General features: G+C 38.8%; 1 protein-coding gene across 4 annotated transcripts in view; it reads left to right on the top strand.

Annotated features, from left to right (window-relative positions):
- The window catches only part of apba2b (amyloid beta (A4) precursor protein-binding, family A, member 2b), a 64346-nt gene that overhangs the window by 8269 nt on the left and 33025 nt on the right, over positions 1-23052 (top strand). For 3 of the 4 annotated variants that reach the window (XM_044198895.1, XM_044198875.1, XM_044198914.1), the window contains exon 2: positions 8096-8146. The exons of the other annotated variant lie outside the window; for it this stretch is intronic. The gene's annotated coding sequence lies outside the window, so the exon portion shown is untranslated. The remainder of the gene's footprint in view (positions 1-8095; positions 8147-23052) is intronic. 4 annotated transcript variants of the gene reach the window in all.

The raw sequence follows: 23052 nt of genomic DNA, 5'->3' as shown, positions 1-23052 counted from the left end.
CCCTACCCTAATATTGATATCGGACTTTTGTGTTACAACAGAGTGCAAGAATATGAAAAATGTAGACTATAAATAAAGCTGCAAGCAGCAGTCCAGGGCACCAAGCCAGAGTGTATCAACCAAAATAGATTGCTCATAGACACAGTGAGGACATGCCAGTACTGGAAGTATAAGCTGCAGGAGGTGTGCCAGGTGTTGTTGATGATCGGGAAGAGGCACGTGTATGCACATACACGTGCATGCTACAGTATTTACTGATAAATGTAATAGAGCTTTAAGCTCAATCAGAGGATCTTATTTGATTATTCACATAGGCCTCCTGCCACCGAACAGCCATTTCTGGTCTTACCTACTTACTCAAAATTACTAATTAATCTGTCAGGACAGAGCGAGCAGGCTTTGGTCCTTTTAGTTACACCTTTAGTCTTGATCTGTACTATTTCACTTGCAATTTACAGTTGTAGCCATTTTGTCGACATTTTACATGTAAGAAAATCACTAACTACTAGTGATTTTCTTACATAAGTGTTTTCAAAGATGCAAACACTGCTTTTGTTTGTTTCAACTGTTCTGTATTAGTTTGGCTTTCTTATAGCTGTCAGCATGTCTTTTGCAAACTCGAAATGTGAGTGTGCATTCTACTTCCCAGGTAGCATATAGTAGATGTCAACAATTGTCCCTTTGTACTAAGATCAGTCTTCCTCCAGAATTTGCCTTTTTATGTTTTAAGATTTTGAAAAAGAGGAAGATGCAGGCAGAAGAACTAATCTTGGCAAACAGTTGGCATTGTTAGTTTTTAGGTTTATGTGTGTGTGTGTCCGAGTTAGTGCTAGTGTGTGTAGTGCGTGGCCTTGGTATACCCATTTTACCAACCCTCCTGCTGCGTTATGAGTCATATGATGACTCCTCTCCCTCGATATGCTGTCACTTATGTCATTACTTAGGTTTAAGATTTATTCACCAAGTCAGCTCATTAGCTGCCACATTTGTTTGAGGAGCAGCATGACATTAGCAATTAGATGTGCAGAGAGCCTCACCTGCTGCTGTCATTGTTGGGCTGCACAGACAAATTCACATCTGGTAAATTTCTTTTCTCAACAGTGAGAGATTACCACTATTCGAAGAAACAACATTGTCTATAGATGCAGAGGTAAATGTATTTCCATACGAAATGCAGCATGCTGTTGTTACTCAAGCATGATGGATGTGAATCAGGCTGAATCTTGAATTGCTTTGGAGTGCCAGCCTCTGGGCTGTTACTGTATTTCTATAGCCAGACATGTTTGTTGATTGACAGCACAGATGATTGTATATCATTTGTGTGATAAAGCTGATGAAGAGCAAGCAGATGGTTGTTTTATCTACAGTGTGAGACTTGCTCAGAGACGAACTGGGAAAGACGGAACCACGCAGGAAAAAAAAGAAGTTGCAAGAAAAAAATGGAAGGGGTGAGAGTGAGAAAGAGAAGGGTAAAGGGCAGATACTGTATATTGGTTAGAGTGATTTTCAGCATAGTTGATCCTCAGGGATGATGATTCTCAGTGAGATCAGCAGTACAAGCAACCCTTACAAGAAGTTGCTTGATCTTGATAAAAAAATATATTAGTTTGTTACTATACATGTTGCTTTTGACTGAGTTCCAGTCAAGCTTAGTTTCTTTTAGATAGTTTCGAAAAAAAAAACATTGAATGACTCCACCTGAAACAGGTGGTTGTTGCAAGTTGCGTGTGTTTTTTAAATTGTTGTAGAGCAATGACATTCAGTTTTCCTTTGATGTAACCTCAGACATCTGGGTGTGTCTCCACAACAAATGCTTTTTCAGAGCCTTGGACAACACATTAGCATTACTTCTGACTGGAGGAAGGGTGGTAAGGTTGTCTGAGGAGACAGTCAGTCACGCAGAGACTGATGTGCAGACATCCATCCATGCTGCTTTGCTGTTGTGTGTTCTGGTGAAGGTTGAGATGGTGAGACGGTGACACCGCAGAACCTCAGTAACACTTCAAAGCCCAGACTCAGCAGGTGCCTTTACATCTCTCAGCCCAAACCTTCCTCTTTGTTCTGTTGTTAAGTAGGCCATCTTTCTATTGCTATTACTCACTCACATTATGGGTTACAGTTTTGTAACCGGAATGATCCTATAACACTTTAGCACTGTCAAAAAGCAGCTATTGAAGATGTGCCTTCTACAGTATCTGTGGGCCCATTATGTTGTTTGCTGGTCTATGGATACAAGGTCAAACATGGATGATGTAACAAAACATTAGGATATTTGTAGGGCAGCTTCAGTGGTGGTGTAATTTTAGGAAATGTCAATAATATATATAACAGCCTTAAAGTATCTGAGGGTGAAATTTTAAGTACTCAAATACTAAGTGCACAGTAGATACCCTTAGGATTAGGATTTTACCATTAGAATTCCATTCGTTTTTCCTATTGGCCAATCAGTTATTTAATTAATGGAAAACACCAAATGTATGTATTAATCTCATGTATTCTTTATTGTTGTTGTTATTAAGTTGCTTTAATTTCTGATGTTTTCCCACTATGCATTGCAATATTTTGGAATGACATTTGGAAGAAAATCAGTACAGAAGTCGACAGGTCTGTGTCAAGGTGACTGTGGTGATTGTCTTAATGAGTGTCTTTACATGGATGTCAATATCCAGTAATTATTGCAGACTTGAATATGTTGTTATTGAGCTTGTGCATGTAAGCATACAATGTACACGCTGGCTCAGTGCTTTGAAACCCTGATTAAAAACTGGGGATTTGCTGATTTTAGTGTTGTTACGGAGGGATACGTTTATTGTATTTGGTTTGTTGTTATTTAATACTGGAGAGTTTATTTTAAATGTTGCATTCATTTCTTTACACACAAATATCAGAGTACAAAGCAAAATACAAGCATCTAATTTAGAATAAGACCTCAGTCGCTGATATAATCCTGGCTGTTATCTGGTGTCCTCTGTGCATGCTAATTTGCTCAAAGACAGGAAAGACATCCAAAGTTGTATATTAGAGAACTGTGAGCATTCACTTGTCTCAGTTTTCTGAGAGTTAAACAGCTAACCATGAATATAAGGTCAGTAGACAATAAATATGGTGGTGCCGCATATTAAATGTAGCATTGCAGACTTAAAAGGTACACTCCCTTATAGAGGGTACACACCCACACAAGGATAATAATAATGCTGAATAATGCTTACATCAGTGGGAAGGTACTGTACATCTCTAGACACAAACAGACAACACTGAACATGTTGTACACTGCACTAAACTAATTGCTGAAGCACTGCATCAAAGAGTTTCACATACATTCTGATTTCAGTTCAGGAGGCATTTCAAAGGTCAGCAGAGAGGTTCCACACCTCAGCAATAAGCTCAAAAACAGTCCGTTGATTTGGTCCTGCATACTGAAATTGGAGCAGTTTGTGCTGACCTCTCAGCCTTGGTTGAGTTGAGGCTAGCTGAGGAATACTAATGAGAGAATTAATAGAGGTGGGTTTCAACTGAATAGATAATGAATTTATAAATAACAACATGAGTTCATGAGCTACTTAATCATTACCCTGTCAAGATGTTATACACAATATTATTCACCATATTCTTTGATAAAACGTGAAGATGATCACTGGAATAATGTTTATGTTGCATTGGATGTGTTTTCTCTTAACAATGACTGCTAAACAGCACTGAGAGTAAAGCTGCAGGTCAGGACTGGCCTGTTTGCAGCATCATCTGTTCCATCTTTAGGTGCCTTCGGTCTGTAATTCAGAAAAGAGAGCTTAGTTATTGCTTTGGGACAGGAGGTCACGACAGCATGGCAGTGAGCAACCTTGTAAAATGTTGACTGGGTGTAAAATGCCAGGGAACAGCGTATGCAAGGTTTTCAAGTGAACAGGGTACTTTAAGTCTTTGCCTGTCATGACAGAGGAGGGACGGAGGATAGAGATCAATGTGGATAGATTTCCTGCTGGAGATGGGTTCTGATGAGCTGAGATGTAGATGTGCATACAAGTGTGTTGTGCATCTTTCAGCTTGTGTATTTGCTCATGTGCACACATGTATGTATAGTATTGAGGTCTGCAGACTATTCTCATTAACATGCCTTCTCTGTATCAGTTTCATAACAAAAACATTTTTAAAAAGGGAAGTCATTGTATCACACCATATTTTCGACCTGGGTCTACATGTTTTAAAACATTAAAACATAATCTGCATAACATTTTCTTGTCTTCCCACATTGTTCTCCCTTATTCAAAAATCCAGAATCTATATGCAAATGTCTTTGACACAAGATGTCTCCTACTTCACTGAAAAGTCCATTATCACTGTGTGTGTGTGACCTGCAGGCTTCAAGTTTTCACATCACATTTGCACACTCGTGCATATATGGACAAAAGGAGAAAAGTGAGAACCTGAAACTCGAGTTTATTTAGATACCATGTAAAATTAAACTCAAAAACTCAAATTAGGACATTCACAGCTTCTCTGAGACTAGAGACACATTTACATTCACCATCATTCCACCATCATCCGGCTTGCATTGCTTTTGCTGGCACGTAGGGGTAGTGGGGGGTGGCACCGGGCAATACAGGCTGTCACATATGGCTCTCTCCTGGCAGAAATCAGAAAGACTAGAACTGTGTCATCATTTTGACATACTGTTGTTTTTTGTGTTAGTGTGAGCCACACGTTACCCTGTTGTAGGGTTTGCACATTTAAATATTTGGTATATTTGATAACCTACATGTTGTTGTCTGTATATAGCCTAGTACTTTTTATTGCTGAGCCTGAATTAGGACCAAAAAAAAATTCTTACATGGTATGTAACTACTCTGATTTGGGCCTTTGCAATAACAAAGGATGCCCTTTTTAATTGCAGATAATTATACTATTATCAAGCCTATTATCATCATCTTTTAAGACTGCTTGTGTGGGATAATATTCATTTTTATAATGTGTCTTGAGGCTGGAATAGGGGGTAGAGTTATAGTTGGTGGGGGTGTCTCATAATAAGTTCATGGACCCACAAATTTCTCAGTTTTCTCTGTAATATATCTATTTTGTATTCAATCACATGCTCATGTACACTCTGATTTGCCTGTCTAGTTACTGGATTGAATGCTTACAGCCAATACTGTGATTAGTCGGGAATGATCTATGACATCGGCAACAGAATTAAAGAAAGCAGAAACAAAGGCAGCAATACTAGCAGTTATTAATAAACAATTGTGATTTATGTTTCTGGGTTTAGGCTAATACAGAAACTGCAAAACAAATGTGGTTTTGCCATGTTTGCTTCACAGTATCTAAGATAATATGGTGCTGGGACTGAGGCTATACAAAAGCCCAAGATTCCTAGATTGCAGCTGCCTCGAGTATCTCCTCTTTCTAAATGTGTTTTTCCTTTGGGTTGGTTCTAAGTGTGATGTGCTGAGTGTTTCGTCTCAAACACTGTATAGCTGCAGTGTGCTGCAGTGTGAGTTGGACCTGTGGGACCAATACAAGCCTCAGGGCTGTATGCAAGTAGGCGGAGGGGAGCCATGGTGAACTACAGCAGTGGTTGGATGGGAGCGTCACCGTCATTGTAACTACTTTGAACACAATCTGTGTGTGTGTTATGTATTTCTCACATTGTGGGGACTCTCTCTGTTCACACCTGAAAACAAAAATTTGGTCCCCACAATAATCATTTGTTAATTTAAGGACTAAGACTTAGTTTTCGGGTCAAGGTAAGAGTTATGCTTAGGATAAGGTTAGGGTAAGTGTTGGAGTCAAGCATGTAGATGTCATGGTTTAAGTTAAGAAGGTGTAAGCCTTCATGGAGTTGTGGAAAGTCAAAACGTGTCCTCACAAGTACAATACAAATTTGTGTGTGTGTGTGTGTGTTGAAAATGAGAAATAAATGTTATAAAAATGTTGAATATTAATTTATTTAGTGTTTGAAGAAATGGCTGGAGAAGTAAGTACTTAAGTGTGTTCCCTCCCAACAGTTTTCTAAAACTCCTTTGTATTACGCTCAGGCATTGCGCGTCTCTTCTCCTCCTATCGACCAAACTTTGTATTCCCTTGGGAGAATGAGTCAGTGAGTGTTGATCACTTGTAGTTCAAAAGACCATTTTGCTCTTCTCTTTATTCCCTCTCTCCAACATTTGGCCAGATAAAGCAATAAATCTCAGCTGAGGGCCCAGCAGCATATTAAGTTGTTTTCAGTTCTTGTTTAAAGCCAGTTGTTTTTGAAGCAAATTTTTGATTGTCTGTTACTTTGTTCAGTAATTATTGCATAGCCAAGTGGAAATCTCTTGATATGATTTTGTGTCATTTAGGAATCATGGCAGATTAGTTATTTGGAACATAGCTGCCACTGTTGCTGTCTTCACCAGATCTTACACCTGCCTAGTTTTTTAACCCCTTCTGACCCTATCAATTCACTCAACACAACCCCCGCTGGCTGTTGTAAAAGAGCTATCATACTGACACCAACAGGATGTATGCTGCTGGTGTGTTTTCTGTTTAATCTGATCCAACTGCTATGTGGGGACAGCAACTTGAGGCTGTCACATGGGGACTCAGGCTGTGAGGTTGAGTTGTGACATCATGTCCTTGCCTTAGTGGCAGAAGGTGAAGCCCTGCTGTCAGTTTGGGAGAATACAGCTGTGCTAATGTTGCTCAATCACTAGGTTTGCCCTAACTCCTGCCCTGAAATCTTGTTACTGGCCAGTAAGGTTGTCATGGTACCAGAATTTTAAACTTCGATACAATACTATTATAATAAAACAATACTTGATACCCCTTTCGATACCACAGCAAAAAGAAAAAAGTCCTTGGCACACAAAATAGTATATTTTACATTTTTTTTTATTAATAACCTGCACAGAGTGCTAGTACAGAAAAAGTCACGGAACACATACCAACACATTTGTAATAATTGTAATAGTAATTAACATTATTATTACTATTTTTAAATGTTTCCCCTAGCTTGTAGGCCTACACTTTGTCATAATTGCTTTCAGTATTATTTCTTTTTTTTTTCTAATGTTGCTTCACTTGTAAACACAGACATTGGTCTCTGTGGGTTTCCCCTGTATAAATACCTACAGTAGACGGACGTAAAATAAATATTCTAAATATAGCGTACACTTAAGCTGATACTGATTTTTTAATTATTATTATTATTATTATTATTATTATTATTATTATTATTATTGGGGGTTTTTTAGGTTTTGTTGCTGCCTAGGTCCACAGCAGTGCATTGCTTAGCTTCCATGCTGGTACTCCTGTATACTTCTTCAAACTGGGGGTGTGCTGAACGCATCTAAAGATTGTAGATTTTTTTTATTTTTTTTTATAGCTTTGGTACTTTCGATACTATCAACTGTATAATTAACGGAGAGAGATAGTATCGTTTTAAACACATTGTATCGAAAAAAGTATTGATACTTGTGACAACCTTACTGGCCAGTCACTCTCATGTAGCCATGCCTCTGTCTCAAACAATGGAGGTCAGGAAGAATTCCTGTCATTAGAAAATAATAATGAAAATGAAAATTCAGAAGTTCGATATTGTTTGCTGTTGTTTGCATTAGTTTAATTTGCTTGTTTTACTTTATTAATTACAAATTATATATACATAGACAACTGTACAAGTATTGGATTGACATTTTATATTTTCTTTCTGAGCCTTAAGTAGACCATAGCCAATCCAACATAACTTTCAACATCACTTCACTTAACCGTGCTTTTTGTATTTTGTATAATAATAATATAATTTCTGTCCAGAGATGAGTGTCAGTGTGGTTCTGTGTCAGGAAAGTTTGTACAGGATTTAGACAACCTATTTTCATCCCTAGCGTGATACAATTGTCGAATGACAGTTTCCCGTAGTGTCACTCTCTGTTTAGTTTTTTTCACCAGACGTCCTCTTACCACTATGACCCAACAATCCCATTTCTCATCATCAGCCCCTCGTACCTTCTGCACATCCAGGCAGGAGAAAGAGATCAATGCTCAGTCTTCATGCTGAACTGTCTTTCGTGTGGGTTGTCAGTTTGACGCTCAGTTTGACGGCGTCTCTCCTTTTGTGTTTTAGGTCATCGCCTGGAGCGAACAGTAGAGCTGCTCTGCCTACCTACGGATATCAGTAAGTTTACTGTACCTTGGCAGGTTATAATATATATATATAGTATAGTATAATGGTACACTGAAGAGTGTGGGAGGAATTCTTAAAGTGTCACATGAAAAGTTCTCACAAATTGTAGAGACAGTTTAGACTTTAATGATAGGATGACCACTATTGTGTGTTTCTATGTTGTGTGTTTTTGTGTACTGGTACACTGAGACATGTTGCTGGGAAATGAACAGACAGACATTGAGCTGGGCCCTAGGGAGCTCCTTAACTTGCCTGGCTGTCCACTGAGTCATGCCATTCTGGCATAGAAACAGAAAATGGAGGAGATGAGGAGAGGGAATAAGGAGTAATGTTTGGTGTTTAAGGCTGCATTAAAGCTTATATCTGTAATGTTCTTTTTTAGTATATTCACCTGTATGGTGGAGCACTGCAAAAACAGAATTCCTCTACTATTATAGTAATGCTGATTAGCTTGTGAGCTAGTAGTCCTTGTTGACAAGGCCAGTGAAGTCGGATCCAGAAAGAGCAACTCACACACTTCAGAGACAAACCCCATTAATTGATATCACACTCCCTAGCTGGCACATCTTTAATGTTTTGCAATGGCTGATTGAAAAACAAACAACAGACTACCGCACAAACCTTCATAACAACTATGCAATATTTGTTAATTTTGCTTAGTTGCTGTATAGTTATTGAATTCAGTAGCTGTACTAGCTAAGCAGAATGAACCTGCTTGGTTATCACACCACATTATTAATGACAATGAAAATAATATAAAAAATATTAGGAAAGTATCAACAGCCACCTCATTAATATGGAAGTTTTTAGTCAAAAATATTGTGATAGATTTGTCCACATCACCCAGCTCTTCGTAAGCAGAAGTACAGGGTGAGAAGTCAGAAATTACATAGAGAGGACGGAGATAGTGAGGAAGCAGGCAGCTGCTGATAGAGGAGGAGGAGGGAGAGCATCATAGGAGAACCCGACTGAAGACATACTGTACAGGGGTGGAGGAAAAGGATGCAAAAACAGTTGAGCAATCCAAAGGGTTGTGAATCTCTCAACACTGCCTCCCCTCATCATTTATTAATATTCTGCTAGAATATTCATCCACCCGGTACAGCGCCATCCTCCTAGAGAGGGAGAAATTAATAGAGTTCTGTATCATCCTGGCACTCAGTGTATCACAGCCTTTGTTATTGTAGTCACTTGAATATCATCCATCATTAACCAACTCCTTCCATCCATTCCACTTGTCTGCTTATTTCATGTTTACTGTTGATTTTGACCACATCCTTTTCTTTAAAGGCCTTAAAGAGAGACAGGGCAGGGTTGTTTGTTCTGGGTTTCAGGCTATGAGCTACAATGTGGTCTGAAAGGAGCTGTGACTCCAGAACCAGATCACTGACACGGGCCTCACACAACCATACTTAGACTTGAGTAGGTCCCATAATCAGCCTCAAAATAGGTCTCCATCCATCTGCATGTCACTGATATGGGAAATCCATGGCTGTTAGGATTCATAGAACTTTGGCGGTAGACTAGTTTTGGGGATGGCTGCATTTGGAGTCATCCAGTGCAGTGCAGTGATGTGTGCTCAGTCTGCCAGCTGCTATGCCTCACTTATTCTGATTAAATCCTTTGAAGATGAAAGGAAGGACAAAGAATCTGGCGTTCCTGTAACTTGTTAAAAATCATCAAAAGCCAGAGCAGCTCCATTAATGTGTACACTGGTTCTGTGATACCACACTGTGAATGTACTTATAACTAACCTCTAAGTCATGGTGGAATTTGATGCCAAGCTATGAAGTCGGTCACATCTGTCATCACATATGCTGTTAACTGTGCGAGGAATCATCTGTACTTTCCTTCTCTTTTCCTTTCTTCTGCTCTTCTTAGGGACTGCAATAATTGAAAACTTAAAAGAATACTCTCAGTATTTTGTGTGTACATGCACTGTCAGTATGTGTGCCCATGTCTACATCATAATATAGCTTGAAAGGTCTTCTGCTTATTACCATTTAGTCAAATTTTCCAACCCACTGGCACAGAATATATGAGGTTGCCATAAATGTATGAGGTCCTCTGAGAAAGCTGTGAACAGAAACAGTTCAAATTGAATATTTTCCACCGAGCAAATTGTCTCTTGTCCCCTACTCAGGTGGCAGTCCCTGCTGCCCAGCTGCTGTATTACTAATTTCCTAGAAACTACGTCTGGTTGGAATCATGCATATCCAGCAAAGAATTGGCTGCCCAAATCATTCCTAGATATGTAAAAATCACGCTAGGAAAAAATACTGTAGCACAATAAACTACTTTTGTTTTCCTAAATTTAATCCTAGTCTTTCCTACAAGAATTTTTGAGTTGTACCTTGAGGACTCAGTGGAGTCAGTTATCCTAAGCAGAAATAGAAACCAGTTTTTTGCTTTTTTATTATAGAGGTCTTCATCTCAAAGCATGTGTCAAACAAATTTATAGAGAATTAACCAAGCTAGATATATCTAATTGACAATCAGTAATACATTGAGGAAGTGGAGTATTTTGACAAGATATATAATCTTAGTAAACAACAAAAAGCACAAGCCATAAAATAATATGTTGAAACATAAGAAGGATCTAATCTTCCCCTACCCATGTAAACACTAGACTTTCTGTGAAAACATAAAACCAGGGGAAAAAATATGAATTAATATAAAATATGATTATTTGATATCCTCAACAAGGACAACTAATTGTGCAGTTTTTGCCAGGATAAAACCATAAAATGGACAATAATGTGGACAGTGGCAGTGAGGTTGGGTCTAACGTATTAATACAGCAGTTAGTTATCAGATATTAGCTAGCAAAGGAGTAATGATCTGCTCCTTTCCAAAGTCAGCACAGACATTAACTAGAACTAAATTGCATCAATGACTGTTCAGATTACCTCAGCTCTGCAATTATGTACTCAAAAGTCCTTATAATGGTGTGATGATAATGTCACCACTTCATTCACTCCTGTAGGTCGATAAGAGAAGGTCAGAGTGCAGGGTCAAATACAGAATTTTGAATCAGGACCTTTGGCGATTCAGTGTCATGCTCAGAGAAACCGCAGCAGGTGAACCTTCAGCTGAAGGACAGCCTTTTTATCCACAAGACCACTACACTGCCCCTTAATACTATAGGGACTAAATGGGGGAAAGGTCCATGGTTTAGTTTTAGAGCAGAGTAGAGAGACCAGATACAGAGTGATGTGATGTAAGGGGATTCAAATGAGAGCTGCAATAATCCAGATTTCTGTCATCATGGGATCAGTGCCGCTGTTGGCTCTGTTTGGTCAGCCAGCCCTGCTGATCTCTGTCAGACCCTTCAATGTCCTTGCTGTCTCTTATGATCCCTGGCTTCATCCCAAGGGACAGTGAAATTAGTATTCAGTACATCAGAGCAAAATGACTGAGGCAACGTATCTACAAGCTGCCATCTTTGGCATTGATTCATTTCTCCTCAGATCTGACCTTTCATAAGATAAATAAAAGCATGACAGTCCTTTCAATCAGCCATTTGTACATACTGATGGAACATAAACATCATCAGTGAAAACATAATCCAACATTTACTCTGAATGTCACAACACACACTGACTATTTTTTAGATAACATTTTGGATAAAATGATATCTTAACTGCAGACATACACAGCAATTGCTATGCCAGCTGTCACTTCAGTGAAATGTCCTTTCAGCTCAAGTCAATTTTGTGTATATAACCCAAAATCACAAGTGTGTGTCAGAGGGATTTGCTGTCTGTACAACATATAACACCCTCTATTATCAGCCCCAATAAGGAAAAACACACAAACGAAACAAAGCTGCTTCAACAGGAAAAAATGGTAGAAACCCAAGGAAGAGCAACAAAAGAGGGATCCAGGGCAGAAAGACAGGCAATAGGTGTTGTATGTACAGACTAGGCAGAATTAGCAGTAGTAGACATATAATACGGTAAAACAGAGGTATAACATTAAGTAAATAAAAGGCAGATGTGTTTTCAACATAATTTCTGTTGTTTTAATTGCAAACCAAATTATTTTTGTACAAATGAGATGCAAAGTAGATAAAAGAATGCTATCTCCAGCCATACTAAGTGTCAATAATTTTGGTTTGCACTTATTTTAATTACTCATGAGCTTTTGCTGCATATTGTTAACGCCTCACTGCTACAGCCAAGAAGCCATCAAAATCTGCAGGCTAATGGGTAGTGTGTTTTTGTGTGAGTGTTTTGGCTTCATAACTGTCAGACCAAACTTTTATCTCCTGAAGCCACAGCTACGGTTTTGCTTAAAGTTGGATGGTACTACAGATTTCTGGTGTTTTTTCTGGTGTGATCTATGTCTCTTTAATCTGTACAGTCTGCGGTGTACTTTTACTAAAGTTATTTTACATTTTGTGTCCTGTATTTTTATTGATGATCCTGCTTATATTTATTTGCCTGTAGTTTTATATTCTACTTCCCTTTGGTTTATGCATTTGCTGATTTTTGGATTTCATTAATGCAAAAACCATAAATTCATTTTACAATTATTACTGTAGACCAGTGACTTCAGTGAAATGTATGATATATTGGTTTCTTTTAGTTGGGTGACATTGCTCTACATAGTTTGCACATACAACACAATTCAGTTTTCCCCTTTTAAATTTCTGGTATGTGCAGCATTGCTGCAGCTTTTTTCCCCAACTCCTTTTTCTGTCCCACCAAACATTTGTCACAGTTGCAGTTCTCACTGTAGCCTTTCCTCCATTCTTTACGCCTTTAAATACTGTGCATTCCTTTATATAAGAGAACAAGACTGGGCAGACTGTTGTTCTGTTCTGCTACAAATAATTAAATTGCTGGAAATGTTGCTTGGAGATGGAACTTTTGGCAAGAGTTGAATGTCAATATGCATTACAACAACAAAAATTGCAGACCATGCCCTCACTCTGTATATCACTAAACCCAACTGGCATCCATGGCTGCCTGCCAGTGATGTAACATTTTACTTTACATATACATTTATTATAACAATTATTATATTAATCTAAATGGAATTGACAGATTAATCTATAGTGAAAATTAAGCTCTAGTGAAAGTTCAGTCAGGAAGACTATTATTTTGCATGTTAGGCCTGTAATTTATTTCTCCTACCATCCTACCATCCACTCCTCTCACGCATGCTCACTCATAATTTCCTGCTGTCATTATCTGGGGCTGTCAATTGTGATATCAGCTGTTTTCTCAGCTGGTCTCATCTATCCAGTAGCACAGCCACACACCTACATTGTTAGCCTATAATCTTGGTTTTGTCTATTTAAATATGATTCTCTCTCTGCCTTTAGTACGTTCATGCTGCTGTTATGCGCGCCCCTCCACCTCCCCATCACAGCCCAGTCTATGCAGAATCATCAGCTTCATCATTTCATCAGCCACCACCACCACCAGTGTCTGGACTCCATGGGGGGATTTATATTGCTGCTGCAATTATCACATATCATCTGTTATAATAAACAATTATCTTTAATTCACTTGTCTCTCCTGATTTGAAATACAGGTTAGTTGCAGCCAGAGCTGCAACAATTAGTCGATTAATAAATTAGTTGATCAACAGAAGAATAATCAGCAACTATTTTAAGTCATTTTTCAAGCAAAAATGCGAAACAGTCTCTGGTTCCAGCTTCTCATTTGTGAGGATTTGCTACTTTTTTTTGTTTAACGTGAATATACACTGAAAATCTTTAGGATTTGGGCTCTAGATCAGACAAAAAAAAAGACATTTGAAGACTTCTACTTGAATTTTTGGGCATTTTTTTGTGGCCATTTTCTGACATTTTATAGACATTTTAAAGGATTAATCAGCTAATTGAGAAAATAAACAGCAGACTAATCTATAATAAAAATAATCGTTAGCAACGATTAGGTGCTAGTCTAGACATCAGCTTACATACTTGCACCTGTCTCAGAGATTTAAAACCATTTTCACAGCAGACATATTGACTAATTAGCAGCTTTGTAGCCCTGTTAGCAGTCTCTCGACCTTAATACAATCAGATAAAGTATTGCTTTTTACTCACGGAGGTTTTATTGTACTTACAGTAACGAGCGTAGTTGTTGTCAACTTGAGTAATCTCCACCGCGGCCTGTCTCATCTGCTGACCACTGCACTACGTGTGAGACAGCAGGAGAGGCTGCAGCGAGTGTGATAATACTACGGTCTTAAATGATTTAACCCACAAGGTTTAATACTGGGTTTCAGTACCCATCCCTACTCACAAGTGCCTGATCGGAATGTGCAACTCTCAACAGAGATAGCTATTTCCATCATCAGCTTCAGAAAAATACATGTGTTTAATTCATTTTGACCACTTGCCCGATTGCCTGATTGGGCAAGTGATTTGCTAGATTTACTTGCCAAAGGTGGCATTTTACTTGCCCTGGGCAATCTGGCAATCCTTATTGTTGAGGCCTGCCTCTTTAGCATCCAGTTTATCTTTTGACTCGTTTCGGATTTACAATGAGATAGAAGAGAAAGAGAGAAAAGAGCGATGTACAGTATCTAAGTAGAGACAACTGTGATCAGGTCTACTCTTGGATGCCTAAATGTGTTGCCTTGACATTCACTATTTAAACCAGAGCAAACAGGACAGACGCAATGTGATGACACCAAATCTGAACAGATACATGTTCTCCCACCTTGTCTAGCTAGGTATAACACAGAGCCGGAGCCAGCCTTATTATCAAACCCAGGCACTGACTGTGTTCCTGCTTGGCACAGTTTCCACTGAGCAATGTGAGCGGGATTTCCCCAAAGAAATCTAGGTTTAGCAATCCGCAATCCTAAAATAGCTTTGAATCATACATTATTACATTGCAGGCCTGCCTCCTCTGTCAAACTGCACTTGCTCCTGTGATTGTCTCCTTGTTTTCTCCAACCTTCCACATCTGAAAAGATTTCCCAACCTCATTAGCATAGCTTTATAGTTGATATGAAGAGACTCACAGATGGCTTTTCTGTCTGTCAAAAGTAAATGCACTTAAAAAGGAAAACGAATATGTGTAGATTATGCAACACACATGATATATATAGATATATCATGTTTTGAAATTTGAATGTATAAAAGAACAGTTGCTGGGGAATACGGAAAACATACAGAGCTGCTTTTGGAACATGAGGGCGTGTATTATAGGTTTGTGTGTGAGTGTGTGTGGGTGTGGGTGTATATGTATGAGAGTGGAGGTGGGCAGATTTCCATCTTCCAGCCTGACTTAGTGTGTTTCCCTTGGGTTCAGTAAAGCATAAAGGATGCTTCGAGGTGTAACACCCCCTCCTGAACCTGCCACTGCTTCAGGAGGATTGGTGTGACAATTTCACACACAAACACCCACACCCACACACACACACACACACACACACACTCAGGCAGTCAGATGCAACAAACGAGCCACTGTGTCAACTATTAGCACACACTGTCATACAGGTCCGAGACACAAATACACACACACACACACATTCCTGCACACACAGATGTCAGTGCAACATGGGACTGGACTGATAATCAAAACCAAGCCTCTTTGTGTCTTTCTGTCTGTCTTTTGTCCTTGTCAGGAGTGGCGCTCCTCCTGTGTGACCGAGCAGGCGCTGTCTGTGTGATTAATCCTCAGTTGGTCAGCTGGCCAGCAGTGATACTGAAACCAAACAAAAACTCACACAGAGCTTAGCAGCGTGCATGCTCTCATGGTCCATTTCAGGGTGTGCAGACGTGTGCAGGTTGGACTCACAAATCGCATCACTGCAAAGCAGAGTAAAACATTTAACCCTGTTGTGTTTTTCAGACGCATTGACCAAGTGCCAGTTATGCTTTGTTTTCAATTTACAGTTAATTACAGTCAACACTTTGGTGTGTTGTTTTCAAGGCATTTCAGTCACAAATACATGTAGCCTAAGCATGCATGTATAGATGTGGAAAAAGGCAGGCTAGGGGTGATGGAGTGTGCTACAGTATGTGTGTTTGTGTGTGTATTCACTTGTGTGATGTGAAACCTGATGAATATTTTCCTCCTGTTTTCCCCGAGGGGTTGTGTGATTGACCAAACCCAGAAGTTATTTCATGTGCCAGCCACCAAACTGCATTACCGTTACTGCTCCCGCTCAGCCTGTCTGTCTCTCAACAAGATAAGGGGATATTTCCCAGCCCAATATTGCTTGCTCTGTCCTGTGCTGTCACTGAATACAATGACCATCACCACATTCAGTGAATATTCTATTCTGTCAGTGTGGAAGACAGCTTTGAGGAGTAGAAGTACATGCTGTTTTTGCTGTAGTCTGATATCTGAGCTGACTCTTGGACAATAGAATTGATACTGCAGAGTATTGTCCAGTCTAAATGCAATTATGAGGCAGCTGTGGAATGTCCATTGTAACCTGTCATTAACAAGAAGTCATCTGGCTCAGCAGTTCCAAGCCGCTGCCGTTGTTTTGGTTTGAAAGGAACTGACAGAGGTTAAGAGAGTGAAGGCCGCTGAGAAATAACTGCCGTTGATTAAAAGTTGACAAAGAATGAGGATTAGAGGCCAGAGGAGAGAGCTGTTTCTGGAGAGGCGTCAATAAGAAGCAGGAGTGCCAGAGACCTGTAACTGAGGGATCAGATGGACCATTGTGTCAGTCAGGGAGCAATTCTCACCTTCATCTCTTTAAGTGACGATTTAGGAGGAATGACAGGTCAGTGTAGCAGACCAGTATGGGTTAGTGTTATTGTCCATTCTGCTCCGTTTGCTGAGGTCCAACAGTATAAAATGACTACTGTTCATCCTGTGACATTTCTTTATGTGGTTTTACTCATTCAAGGGTTGGAACTAATGTTAAGTGGGAGCCACAAAATCATATTCATATTTTCACTTAAGGCAAAATCCTGAAGTGCCAAAATTATGACAATAGTACAAATTCTATTCTGGAGTATAACAACAATTTCACAATTAGTTAAATTTGGCCAGAGGGTGATACTTAAATGTGAAGTTTATTTATTCATACATTTGTCATATGATAGAACATCGTCACTGACTGGATTTTTTACAAAACTTTGGGATTTGATGCATCAGGACACTGACTTCTGCTATGTTCAAATTGGCACTGATTGATTCAAAGGACTTGCTACAGTTACAAGAAAGGCTGAGTTAAAATACACTAGAAGTATACCGATGCCAACATGAGTTTCTGTACCAACACGGTATTGATATATTACTTTGAGGAATATATATACAAAACTAATTTTTTCATTTATCAAAAGAAGCCAAAGATCTCAGATGTTAAATATTAAAAAGGTGATACATTTGTCAAAATCCCTGTTAATATTATTTTCTGATGTACCGAAAAGGTTTGTTGGTCAGCAGCGGTAGCAAAAGCAAGATTATTAACTGTAACTAACAAATTGTATTGCAGAAAACATGAACTAATCAGACCTGTAGCTCCTCGAGTCTGCAATTCCTGCTGGTAACAAGTAAATGGTAAATGAATATTACCTCCTTCACTAAAGTATAGTCAACCTATAATGTACACTGTTTAGTCACAAATTACTGATGATAGAACAAGTATAAAAACAAAAGACTTTACACAAATATCTCTTTTCCTAATTAAAACTTAGATCATAACAACTCCATTAATGCTTATTATCTAAATGACCAATGACCAACAGTTTTATAAAAAATATACTTTTCAATTTTTCAATATCACTTCTCATTTCCGGAGATTTATGTACTCTGTCCTGTTTTTTTTCATGACTTCGAATCACTAAAAATGACTAATCTCCTTTCAAACAAAATAAATAGTGGACCTTTTTTTGTCCTGCATATTCTCAGACCACATTTTATCAGCAGACAGAACAGACAACCATAGTTTTTAATTAGCAGCATCTCCATAATCTTATCTCCCTCCTTTTTTATTTGGCTATTGGATTAATACCCATTTATTTTGTTGTCAGATTTCAGCCTGGTTGGGAGAGAGTGGTGTGGGAGGATTTCTCATTAAATCCAAAACAAAAATGTTTTCCCTGCTGCTAACAATGTGTGGACTAGTGGCAGTCCTGACAATTGGGTATTACTGTTTTCCCCCAAGTTCATAATTTTACCTATTAAAATAACTTAATGCTTTTTATCTGTCTCACTCTCTCTCGCTCATTCCCTCTCATCAGTAACCAAACCCAGTTGACAGCTTCAATTAAACCCTGTGAAATCACCCCAGTATCTGTCTCCCTCTGGGGCCATTTAGCTGTGTTTAGCTCTCTGCAGGCTGGGCTTTTTGCCAGGCAAACTTTAGAGACTGTTTCATGTTCCTTCTTAAAATGTAGGCCAACCTAGTCCCATGTGACACCTGGCCAGCCTCAGAACCACATGTGTTCACACTATCAGTTAAATTGGGTGATAGTTTGCTCCGGTTGCATTTAGTGGTCACATGCAACAAGTGTGTAAAAAGGCAAAATGTGTATTATTCTCCTGCTCTGGTAAATATTATTAGAATTACTTTCTTTATTTAGCTGTTTTTTGACTTTGTTGACTGAAAGGCCAACTGATCAAAAACTTTGCATCACCTTGCATCTTGTTTAAAGTTGAACTTAAACACACTGCAAAGCCAACAGCCAGCTGACAGCTAAAATGCACAAACATTCTACACCTACGTGAGAAGAAATAATCCGTCTGTATTCGCAGTCCAGGCAACGTCACAGACAAACAAACAAAACAAACTGGGATATAATTTTTGACAATTTACTAAAGAATAGGAAACAAGATTAAGGGCTCTATTTTTGTGAACACGGCTGCGCGGCGCAGATCAGAGTCAAGTGTGCCCTGTCCAGTGCGCTGGGGGCATGGGAAACACACTTGGTATTTTCGAGGCTAGGCTCGCCTGGCACACCTGTGGCACACTTGGATATGGGGTAGGATCAGAAAGAATACAATATCATGCATTATAGGTGGGAGTGTTAGAGGCCGTGACAATCACGTCCAAACACATAGTTATTTTCATCCCCTTTAAACACAGAGCTCTCCCCGCCATGACGCACTGACGGTTTGGGAATCCTATAGAGAGTTTTCCTCAGAGGAAACTTATTATTGTCTGGGACATGCAGAGTGAATGAATACAGCAGCACAAATATCCTGCCAAGAACAGATGATTGAATTAAACTGAATTCACATTTTTGGACATGTTGAAGGTCCTACGGTATCATGTTTTCTGTGCATAATAGTGCACAATTTTATTTCTCATCATAGTGACGCATACAAAAGCCATCTGCAGTTAAATACCACCGTAGTGCAATAAATACAATGAAAGTAGAAATAAAAATGTGGTTATATTTGACTGTTTTACATGCAAAAATCATTACTGACAATCTGGTTCAGGAAACCAGTTTTCTGGTGTGACACTGCATTCCCTGCACTGCGCCAACACGAAAGTAGAGCCCTTAATCCATGCTAGTGGCTCTGTGAGGCTGTACTTAGGCACAGTGGTGCTTTGAGCTAAATGCTAATGTCAGTATGCTAACATGCTCATGATGACAATGCTAACATGTTGATCTTTAGCAGGTATAATGCAAGCAGGTACCATGTTCACCATCTGGGTTTTGTTGCTATTTAGCGCTAAACGTAAAGTACAACTGAGGCTGATGGGAATGTCATTAGTTTTGCAGGAATTTGGTCATAAACCAAGGTACTGGAGAAATTAAAGTTTTGCCCTGATGATGGTGCTGGAGGAATCATAAAAGTTAACAATTAATCCTGAGGGCAACACGGTAATCCATCCAATAGCGGTCGAGACATTTCACTCAAAACCACAAAATGTCAACCTCATGGATCACCTAAGTCATTAGGCTTTATCCTCTGGGTACCAACATTTCAGGGCAATACAGTTGTTAAGATATATAAAGGTATATATTTCTTTCTATACTACCTTAATGTTTATATATTGTCTTTAGTTTTATCCAGATCCCAATTTGATAATGGCCTCTTTGTTTGCAGGGAAGGTGGTCTATTTCTCCCTTTTTTGTGGGAAAGTTCTCCCCTTTATCTAAAAAATGTGGTCCTCTGATGCTGGCCCACCCAAAAAGAAAAATGTCCATCTGGTGAATTCATCGTGCCTACATTTATTGTGACAGGGCAAATTTCATCAATTACATCAAGGGTTGCTCTTTCTTATGTTTCTAAAACTGCTGAAAAAAGGCTGTATTAGCTCACTAGCATTGTTTGAATGCATGCATGTGTGTGTTGTTCTGTAGAAGGGGTTATTTGATGATTGGCTGAGACAGTCCTCCTGAGAGTCTGCGCTGGAAAACAAAGAGTTGCCATGGTAACAGTCAAGGGTGAAGGAGGAGGGTGTGTTTGTGGTGTGCTTCAAGTGGCGAGATGGACATTGGCAGGCAGAATGGCGGGGGAGCGAGCGATGTATTCTGTGGTCCTGTGCCATTCCTGCGGCTCACCAAGTCTCTGCTTTCCTTCTCTTCCTGTCTCCCGCATCGCTCTCTTGTTGTCGTCCTGAAGTGAGTGGGAGGCTGTAAGGAGAACAAACGCTGAATCTCAATGAGACAGCTGAGAGGAAACTCATTTTCTCGTTCTGTCTCTCTCTGATAGTGCCTTTATTCTTTATTTACAAGCAGCATGGTCAGGTTATTACACAATTTGTCAACATATGTTTAATGGTGCGGAAGTGTTAGAAGGGTGGTTTAATGTTTACAGTTAAATGTTTACAAGATCATGTGATCAGAGCTGACCCTAATAAAGATGACGAATGGCAGCTTCATGAAGGGCAACAGAGATTATTTCATGGATCACAAAATTTAAAGTTTGACATACTTAGCATCTCAGAAATTCAGATTTCTTCATATAATGCTTGAATTTACGCTTCAGGTCAGTCTGCCAAAATATAAAAACCAACAATTTCAGCACAGTTGCTCTTTAGAGAAGAGAATATGTCAGTTACTTTTTTGTAGTCTTGATCATTGGGCTCAAAGCCAGATTCTGATCTGGTGTCATATCTCCAACCATTGATACAAACAGAAATCAATTTGATTTGCATGAAATATTTGTTTTTTCCACAGTAAACAACTTGGTCATTAGGAGATAAATTCAGCTTAGTCCATCATCAAATCATAAACCACTGTATTTCAGGGAACCGTCAAATCAATTTTCAAAACAGCTAAATATTATGAAAATATTACTATATCTCAATTTCACACAACAGGGAGATTTTAGGAATATTTGTGATATTGACACTGTAAAGGTAGTGTCATGCAATCAATATAAAAATAGTGAACTGGTGATTTTAAAAGGTTTTTTATAACAGTTCATTCAGATGTCTGAATCTTGTGCTTCAATGTTTTTGACTTTTAATTGAACATTAGATTTTAATTAATATAAGAGGTACTGGTTGCATGGGGCAGCCACAGCTAATGTTTAACACTTGCCAGCTGTGGGCCTTTGAAGACCTTATGTTTAGTGACTTACACCATTCAATGCTAATATGACATCTACCATGAATTTAAATCAGGCCTAATGATGAATACATTTATTCTGCACCTATTAAATGTGATTTAACTGAGTTTAGATTAGTTTATCCTCTATTACATCCCTGTATATCCTTAAAGAAGATGGACATCTGGAACAGACATGTATTTGTGTGGGCATTTGTGTGTGTGTGTAATCAGTTTTTAAAAATGTGATTTTTAAGCAAAATCTGTACGTTCTGTCCATATTTTTCTCTGCAAGTGTGTGTGTGTGTCTGTCTGTCTGTGCAAGAGAGCTAGAGAGCGAGAGCACCAATCAGAAAGCACACTTCAGTTGAAACAGCAATTTCCTCTGTGTTGAGCAGCAGCAGCAGGTAGCCAGGTCTCCATCTGTAAAAGAAATGAAATAGAGAAGATTCTTTCTCTCCATTATCACTTTTCTCTATGGAAACTCACAGTGAACTCCTCCATATTCCATCCCTGTTTGTCTGCTTTTAACTTTAAATTCAGCAGACAGATTTCATTTTCCTTTCACTGTGAAAAATGAGCCGAGCAGAGGTAAGACTTGACCCCAAAGACACAGATTGAAAATTATGTAATCATTTAGACCACAATATGTGCACATATAGGCATCCACACAAATATAGCAGAATGTGTTTAATGTTAACAGTTTGTTTTTAATGGCAATCACATTGCATTTTATTGTCAATTGTATCTAGAATTTTGCATGTGGTTTGTGCTTATTTTATAGACCAACCTATTAGGTTTTAAACAAAAGAACTATTTAAATATCACGAAATACAATGCCTTGAAGAGAATGACTTGAATCCTTACAGACTGTAATGTGGCCTCAGTAGCTCATGTCTGGTCTCTTTCGTAAGGAAATGACAGAATTTTTCTGATAACCATTTTATATTTGTGATCAAGCATGCAAAAAAACAACAATCAATTTGCCTTCAGTCAGTCAGAACAACTGCAAGATACAAAAAGTATTATAATACTGTAGTTGCTCTGTAGACTAAGGACTTCAACTTTGCAGTGGTTCAACTAATAATAACAGTATTTCTTAAGTCTACCACCCAGCAAAATGAAAGAAATGACTTGTTATGAAATATACTTAAGCCGCGTTTCTACCCAAAGTACCCAGAACCTTTATTACCAACTACTTTTCAAGGAACTAAAAGGTTCCTTCAGCCCATTGTTGTCTACGTTTCCACCGTGGTCTAAAGACCCACGAAGGTTAGGCAAATTACACCCATTAGGTTTCACCCATCACAGCTGCATAACTCTATTGTTTTAACTTATTAAACACATCACCTGCAATTCAGCATAATTACCTTTGCTTATTTTAACCTAGGCACTCTCATCTGTTTTAAATACTGACTTCAGTGAAACTGACAGTCACTTCTTCCTCAGAGTATTG

This window comes from Siniperca chuatsi, linkage group LG1, assembly GCF_020085105.1.
Source record: "Siniperca chuatsi isolate FFG_IHB_CAS linkage group LG1, ASM2008510v1, whole genome shotgun sequence".
Classification (NCBI taxonomy): Eukaryota; Metazoa; Chordata; class Actinopteri; order Centrarchiformes; family Sinipercidae; genus Siniperca; species Siniperca chuatsi.
Note: the sequence above shows the minus strand (reverse complement) of the source record. Positions and strands in the feature narration are given on the sequence as shown.